At 44.6% G+C, this 8934-nt stretch overlaps 1 pseudogene; it reads left to right on the forward strand.

The window, feature by feature from the left end:
• Positions 1–537: 537 nt before the first annotated feature.
• Positions 538–647, forward strand: LOC112207556 (small nucleolar RNA U13; annotated as a pseudogene).
• Positions 648–8934: the final 8287 nt, after the last annotated feature.

Raw genomic sequence — 8934 nt, forward strand, 5'->3', positions numbered from 1 at the left:
CATGCGTGGCTTGGTGCCCTTCCTGTAGTAATGAGTGTCTTCTCGCTCTCTTTGTTCACACGAGAGCTGGTTGGTTGTCTAAAGGAGCCTCACATCTCTCTCCTCCTCCCTTCTCTCTTGCTCCCTCTCTCATCATGCGATGTGCTTGCTCCCTCTTTGCTTTCTGCCATGACTGGAAGCTTCCTGAGGCCTCATTGGAAGCAGATGCCAGCACTGTGTGTCTTGTACAGCCTGCAGAACCATGAGCCAGAGAAGCCTCTTTTCTTTATAAATTACTCAGCCTCAGGTATTCCTTTATAGAAACACAAAATGTATTAATATACACCCAGCTAATTAAAAAAAAAATTTTTTTAGAGATGAAGTCTCACTATGACGCCCGTGCTGGTCTTAGAACTGCTGGGCTCAAGCAATCCTCCAACCTCAGCTTCCGGAGTTGCTGGGATTACAGGTGCAAGCCACCAGCTTGTATTTCTTTGTTGAACTGTCTTCATGATCTTCAGCTGTTGCTTTCAATGTATTAAGAAAGATTTGAAACACATTATTTTGTGGTTCATAAATGTGAAACACACTTACAGTTTTTCATGCTCATGTGTGAGATATCCCTCCTTTAAACCTTGTTACAATGTTGGCACATTACCTGTCCGATATGAGAAGGAAAAAGAGAAATATTTGAAACACACAAATAATATAAATAATGATACACAAAAACTACGTGAAGGAAGCAAGCTTCACCAATGCAGTTGGAGTCCTCCGTGCACTCTCCCCCGATTCCCTGCCATCCCCGAAAGGTAACTGTGGCCCTAAGTTTTGAGATCATATGACCCATGCATCTCTTTATAATTTCACTATAGATGTACGTTTCTCTACCATTTCCTTGTGCTTATGGATGTATCTGTAGCAATTTGCATCATTAGAAAACATCCTCTAGAGCTACGCTTATGATGAAATAGCTTAACCGCTATAGCTCACTACTTATGCTAAAGACCACAGACTCTTCAGCTCCCCCATGTAATGGAAATTAACACGGGGCCAAGCAGATTTCCCAGACATGTCTTTATTTTGGGGCTTGTACACAAGTAGAAAGGAGACAGTGGAGGTACAAGGATTCTCCAGGTAGCTCACTGGGAAGAGCCAGTAGGGCTTTTTTAAATCAGTCAAAGCACGGGACTTGGCTTCGGGGGAAGGGTGTGCAGGCTGGGCTGGGCGAGGCACCTAAGGGGAAGGGCGTGCAGGTCAGTGGACCCTACCTGGTTGTGATGGCAGGGGCTACCTGGTGGTCTGGCCAGCAGCAACAAGGCTGTACATCAGTTTTTCAGCATTCCTTTCTAGGGTGGGACATTCTGAAACCTTGGTTCAATATTTGGATCTCCTAAGGCCAGTTTCTGGAATTCTTTAAGTAAAAGGCCTATTTAAACATTATGACAGCACAGAAGAACACTACAGACTGGCTACTTTCCTTGTATGACTGAAGCCTCGGTGTTGGCAGGCATAGTGTCAGTGAGGTGGTGGTGTGAGTTTTGTGATCAGTGGGACAAGAGAAGAAGAAAAAAGAGAAAGCATGTGAAGGAGGAGCCACATCCCACTTTTATTCTATCCCACTTATTCTAGTTTTATTTTATTTTTTAAATTTTCACTATGTTGTTCAGGCTGGGGGACAGTGTTTATGGCGGTTGTTCACAGGCACAATCCCACTATTGATCAGCACAGGAGTTTTGACCTGCTCTGCTTCCGACCTGGGCCAGTGCACCCCTCCTTAGCCTGGGTGACCCCTGCTTCCCAGGAATTCACCACATTGATACTGAACTTAGTACAGACACCGGATCCGCATAGCACATTCCAGCCCAGCACGCCTGGGCTCAAGCGATCTTCCCGCATCAGCCTCCTGAGTAGCTGGGCCTACAGGCACACCCAGCCTTCTACTTTTTTCAATCATAAGTGTAGATTGTTCATTTTTTGTTTAGGAAAAAATATATTGGTGACTGGCAAAAAGACGATTCTCAGACCATCACATAGGAGACAAGGGTCATGATGTCTATGTAACAGAGATGAGAAACAGCTTCTGCTATGAAAACCTTTCTCTACACTCTTTTTTCAGTGTTACAAGAGTCTTTCCAATACAAGAAAAAGAAAAAGGAACGAGATGGTACACAGAGCACCGACTATATAAGCCTGTCTGTTTCCAGCTCATTCATTCATCCCATCCATCCAACTAACAAATGTTTATGGAGAACCCACCATAAGTGCCTGGTGCTGAGCTAAATGCTAGGGAACAAGAATAAGAAAGACACAGTCTCTGCCCACTCATAGCCAGATTAGGAAATAGACAAGTAAATAATAATAATGACAACAATAATGATAGCTCCTGGTTGTTGAACACTTACTGCTAGCCAGGCAGTGTGCTAAGCACTTATTTATGTTATCTCATTTAATCTTCATGTGATATGCATGGAATGGGAAATAAAACAATACCTGTGGGCAAATGGATGAAGAGAAAACATAAGAAAATTACCTGAGATCAAATGGTGGAGCTGGGATTTGAACCTAGGCAGTCTGACTCCAGAGCCTGGGTCTTTACAGGCTTCACCTATTGCAGAAGAAATGAATAATTGTGATCGAGTGAGATAAGAGCTAGGACACAGGGGCAAGAGGGACCACGGGACACTGACATCCTGCAATCCTTCTTTGAAAGTGCAATCTTAGCTCCCTGTAGCCTCGAACTCCTGGGCTCAAGCAATCCTCCTGCCTCAGCCTCCCGAGTAGGCAGGACTACAGGCATGCACCACCATGCCTGGCTAAATTAAAAATTTTTTTTTTAATACAGATGGGGCTTGTCATGTTGTCCAGGATGGTTTTGAACTCCTAGGCTCAAGCTATCCTCCCACCTTGGCCTCCCAGAGTGCTTGGATTATAGGTATAAGCCACCATGCCTGGCTTAGTATACTTTTGTTAGTTTTGTGTTAGAGCATTATAAATAAGCTAGTTATAAAACCTGGGTGAAAAGGCATCCACCAACTTGGTAACTCAGGGCCACAGAGAGATCACTGATGTCAAATAGGGTGGTTCTTTGCCAGGTGTCACTTGGCAGATCCCTGATGGGCTGAAGAGCAACAGAGGAATTTCTCTTTTCAAAGTGACGTGAGGGGCCGGGTGTGGTGGCTCACACCTCTAATCCCACGCACTTTGGGAGGCCAAGGCGAGTGGATCACTTGAGGTCAGGAGTTGGAGACCCGCCTGGGTAACATGGCAACACCCCGTCTTCTACCAAAGATACAAAAACTAGCCAGGCATGGTGGCACACGCCTGTAATCCTAGCTACTTGGGAGGCTGAGGCACAAGAATCGCTGGAACCCAGGAGGCAGAGGTTGCAGTGAGCCGAGATCGTGCTACTGCATTCCAGCCTGGGTGACAGAGGGAGACTTCATCTCAAACAAAACAAAACAAAACAAAAAGTGACGTGAGGAAAGCAGCCAGATTTGTATGGTCCAGCCAGACCTAAGGACTATTGCCTCGGTGTAGTGTCAAAGTGCCCAGCTTCTCAACAAACAGCTGGTTAAAAATCATGAGAAGCAAAAGACGGCAAATTAACAAAAGAGCAAATCATGGAAGGTTTGAGTGTGAGGACACGTGAACAATGGGGAAATAACATCTGTTGTCCATACTGTGGGGTGTGGCTACGAACCCCTCAGAAGAAGAGTGAGGAGAAACTTTCTCCAGAAACCCCCTTCCACTTTCTTCATGCTTCAGTCCTTTTCTGGACAGACCTCTTACCAGGAAGTAAGGATTTAACATTCAGTTGCTAACATGTTTAGATGATGGCAGCAGACCCCTAAGTCTACCGCCTCCTTGCAAATGGGCTTGGATTACCGCAATTTACAGGAACTGTCCTCTGTTTCAAATTAGTCAGAAAAATTACCCTAGCCTCAGCCTCTCAAAAGGAAAATTGCACTTGTACTCAGGTCCTGTGCCTATGCGCATCAACTGTGATGGACAGCACACACCCAGCCCTGTAAATCCAAGTTAAGTCTCCGTTGATACCTTGCAAATGGACATACTTGCTTCTTTCCCTTTGGGAGCAATCAACATTAAACAGTGGACTCTCTTCCAAGCAAGAACTATATCCAGAAGGTGCCTCTGTACCAAAATTCAAGACGTTTAAAATGTAGAGGTGATTTTTCTGGAAGAAAGCTTTACAATAGGTATAAAAATCCTTAAAAATGTTTACTCCTTTATTATTAGGTAGAACTCTTTGGGTGGCAAGAAACCTATTTAAGCTAACTTAGGCAAAAGGAGTGAATTTCCTGCAAGGGCACAGCCTGGCCTCAGGCAAGGACAGGAAGTGGATGTCTGTAGAGAAGCCAGGAACTTTGAGTCTCTCCCTCAAAATCTCGTTTCAAAAGAATAGGATTCTCTCTCTTTTTCTCTTTCAATCCCTGCTGCGCAGAGATTGTCTGGCCTGTCTCTGAGTCACAGTTTCAGGTTCCTAAGTGAAGTCCTTTAATTGGCCCTGGCCTGTTCCAAGGGAATCAGGGTTGCATGGTACAAAACCAGCCCTGCTCACACACTGAGGAGAGGGAAGTGGAGTTCCAAGAAAGGTGGGTTTTCCTAAGGGTCTTCCTTCTGGTGTCTGTAAAAGCCCCCAAAAATAGGTTTGATTAAATAAATTATGTATCCTTTTATTTGGAATACTACATGACTATTTAATTAGAATATTTAACAAAGTTAGAAAAATGTTCATAATATTATTGATTGAAAGGGGAAAGTTACAGTGTAATATTTATTTTTATTATATAAGGATAACTTTCTTATATAAAAAGAATTGTATTATTATTTTTTGTATATATACAGTTATGTGGAGAAAAGACCAGAAGTGTATATAATAGGATGTTTGCAAAATTATATTTTGTTTGTGTCTTCTCTATTTTGCACTTTTTTTTTTTTTGAGCTGGAGTCTCCCTCTGTCGCCAGGCTGGAGTGCAGTGGCACAATCTCAGCTCATTGCAACCTCCGCCTCCTGGGTTCAAGTGATTCTCCTGGCTCAGCTGCCCGAGTAGCTAGGACTACAGGTACACGCTACCACACCGAGCTAATTTTTGTATTTTTAGTAGAGATGGGGTTTCACCATGTTGGGCAGGCTGGTCTTGATCTCCTGACCTAGTGATCCACCCACCTTGGCCTCCCAAAGTGCTGGGATTACAGGCGTGAGCCACCATGCCCAGCCTGTTTTCCACATTTTTAATGACATTTATTATTTTGATAATCAGAACAAAGTTAATTTTTAAATTAACTGACAAAATTATCTGAGATGTAAAGGAAGAAAACTCATAATTTATGTTCTGCATTTGATATTTTATAATTTTTGTTTTCTAATCTTAAGAGACAGGATCTTGCTCTGTCACCCAGGCTGGCGCGCAGTGGCATGATAACCGCTCACTTCAGCCTCCAACTCCTGGCCTCAAGTGATCCTCTTGCCTCAGCCTCCCAAAGTGCTGGGATTACAGGTGTGAGCCACGACACCTGGCAAATACTTTATAATTTCTGAAGCCAACATATAAACAAATACAATAAAGGTTACCTAAATAAGTGGTTCTTTTTAGAAATAGCTTGGAGAAAATCATTCAATACCTCTTATTTATAGTTTTGTAATGTTCTTTTTAAATGCTTCTTACAATATCTTGAAAGTTAAGATCTTTCAAGGAAAGATTTTGAAAAGTGTCCTGGCCTGAAGTCTTCATGTTTTAGAAATCAAGTTTTTAAAACATCTTAAAAAGCTGTGTCTTTAGTACTGGGTGCAAAATTTAAACATTGCCTGCAATTCCGGAATAACAATAATCCTAACGATAGATATGATTGAAAAAGTTGGCCAGGTTCAAAAGAGAAACTTCTTTGGGGGAAAATGGCCATCCCATCGTTCTACATCAACCGCTGGTTTTTCTTTAGGGTGAAGTGAGAGGCTTCAGGGCAGGGAAGCATCCAAAGGGAATTTCTCAGTTGGTAATTTCCTAGCAGAGAGGTTGAGTTAGGTGCTTCTTCCTCGATATGGTTCGGATCTGTGACCCGGTCCAAATCTCATGTTGAGTTGTAACCCCCAGGGTTGGAGGTGGGTGGGGTCTGGTGAGCGGTGATTGGATCATGGGGACCGTTTCCCATGGTTTAGCACCACCCTGCCTTGTTACTGACATCCGGTTGTTTGAAGATGCATGGCCCCCACACCCTCTTCCCTCTGCTTGCTACGGGTCTGGCCATGTGAAGTGCCTGCTCCCGCTTCACCTTCCATTACTTTCCTGAGGCCTTCCCAGCCATGCTTCCTGGGCAGCCTGCAGAACTGTGAGCCAATTCAACCTCTTTTCTTTATAAATTACCCAGACTCAGGCGTTTCTTTATAGCCGTTCGAGAATGGACTAATAAATACATCCCCTTACTTAGCCAGCACTTGAAGTTTCAAAAACGAGGATCAAGTCGTTCCTGGGAGCATCCTATGAGACATTTGGACACAGGTTTACTTGGAGTCTCGGAGATATGACGGAATCTGGAAAAGTCAAAGGAAAAAAAGCCAAGGTGAATCAGATAATTATGTTATCAAATCTCAGGAGAGATGACTAGTGTGTCAACACTAGGGCAGAGCTTCTGGAAGCTTCTAGAAGCCTTTCCCACCAGCTACCATCAGTTTCACTCAAACTGTTACCCACTCCCACGTCTACTGGTAGTGGAACCTGCTCTGGCGCTGCCTTCCACTCATTTCTATCTTAACCTCTGATCTGACCCCTCCCCACCCTCTGTCCATGGACCTAGCCTTCCCCTGGCTTCTGCTCTTTTCTGTCTGCTTTCTTGTTGATGTGTTTTTTTTTGTTTTTTTGTTTTTTTTTTTTTTTTGCTTCCCTGCTCTGGATTGCTTGATCTCAGGCTCGATTCGGAAAGAAGTGATACGTAATAAGACAAAGTGATAATGATTTTAAAAGAGCAACATCAAAGTTGCTGTGGGAAAGCCAAAAGGCCCCAATTATTTCCACCTGAGGTGGATAGCTGTGCGGCGGCTATGTGTGCGGCGGCTATGCCGAGGAGGTGTGGAGAGTGTGGGACCGCAGAGGCGGAGTAGAAATGTGCCAGGTAGCCAAGGACCTTCCCAGCAGAGGCAAAGTTGGGAGAAAAAGTTCAGAGAGGTGAACGTGCCTAGTGTGCTTGGGATGGCTTGCAGATGCAGCTGGAAAGGAAGTGAGGGGCAGAGGGGCGTGTCTTGCCATCATCCTCAGGAATTTGGACTTCATTCTCTGTATGTAGACTGTAAAGCATGGGAATGATTTGACTAGAATTAGAAAGATCATTTGCCATCAACACCAAGGATGGCTTAAAAGAGGGCAGGTTTTGCTCCTGCCCCTGACGTGGTTCCTCTCTGCAGCCTTAGTCCTCTCATGCCTCAGTCCCATCCTTAACTGGGACCACATTCCATGGTTGTCCTAGGTCTCTCTCTCTTTTTTTTTTTTTTGAGACAGAGTCTCGCTCTTGTTGCCCAGGCTGGAGTGCAGTGGCGTGATCTCAGCTGACTGCAAACTCCACCTCCAGGGTTCAAGTAATTCTCCTGCCTCAGCCTCCCAAGTAGCTGGGATTACAGGCTCCCGCCATCATGCCTGGCTAATTTTTTGTATTTTTAGCAGAGACGGGGTTTCACCATGTTGGCCTGGATGGTCTCAAACTCCTGACCTCAGGTGATCCACCCTCCTCGGCCTCCCAAAGTGCTGGGATTACAGGCGTGAGCCACCGCGCCCGGCCAGGTCTCTCTTGTTTCAGTTCTTTCACTGACTGTATCTGTTCTCGTGGTTTCAACCATCATCTCTGCACCATTTCTACTGCTAGCTTCCCTGCCAACTCTAGTCTTGCATTTCCAGTTGGCTACAAATCCTCTGTACCTGCATGGATCATCAGCCCCTCAAACTCAAATTGTGTGCAGCCAGACTCTTCAAATCCTTCCCCCAGAAATCAGTTCTTCCTCCTGACTCATTTCTGCTCCTTGTTTCACCATTCTCCAAGTTATCCAAGCTTAAAACTGGACAGCGGTGACCTCTTCCTTTTCTTTGACTCTTATCTTTAACCCATGCCCAAGCTCTGTCGAGTATTTCTTTGTGATATCTGAGACCTGTATGTTCCCAGACCTACAACCACCATCCTACTCGAGACCTGTTCTTTCTTGTATAGAAGCAACAGCCTCTTACCTGGTCTCCTGTCTCTGGTAGCTCTCCTGGGTCATCCTATTTTGGTATAGTTTCTAAAAAACTGTTCTGATTATATAGTGCCATGTATAAGGTAATATTGAGCATAATGAAAATTACCCTTAAAAATCTCTTAAGGAAGGCTGGGCATGGTGGCTCATGCCTATAATCCCAGCATTTTGGGAGGCCGAGGTGGGCTGATCACTTGAGGTCAGGAGTTCAGGACCAGCCTGGCCAATATGGTGAAACCCCGTCTCTACTAAAAATACAACAACGACAACAAAAAGAAATCAGCTGGACGTGGTGGCACATGCTTGTAATCCCAGCTACTTGGGAGGCTGATGCAGGAGAGTCGCTTGAACCCGGGAGGTGGAGGCTGCAGTGAGCTGAGATCGCGCTATTGCACTCCAGCCTGGGAGACAGAGTGAGACTCTGTCTCAAAAAAAAAGAAAAAAAAAAGAAAGAAAAATCTCTTAAGAAGATGCTATATTAAAATCTAACAAACTATGTCTCCAGAAATCCCACAACAACAAAACGCATTTCTTAGCTGAGCACGGTGTCATGCACCTGTAATCTGCGCTGCTCAGGAGGCTGAGGTGGGAGGACAGCTTGAGGTCAGGAGTTCCAGGCTGTAGTTCGCTATGTTTCGACCTATGAATAGCCACTGTGCTCCAGCATGGACAACATAGCAAGACCTCATCTCTAAGAAAAAACAAAAAGACACATTTCTTGT

The sequence above is a fragment of the Pan troglodytes genome, chromosome 1, assembly GCF_028858775.2.
Source record: "Pan troglodytes isolate AG18354 chromosome 1, NHGRI_mPanTro3-v2.0_pri, whole genome shotgun sequence".
Lineage (NCBI taxonomy): Eukaryota > Metazoa > Chordata > Mammalia > Primates > Hominidae > Pan > Pan troglodytes.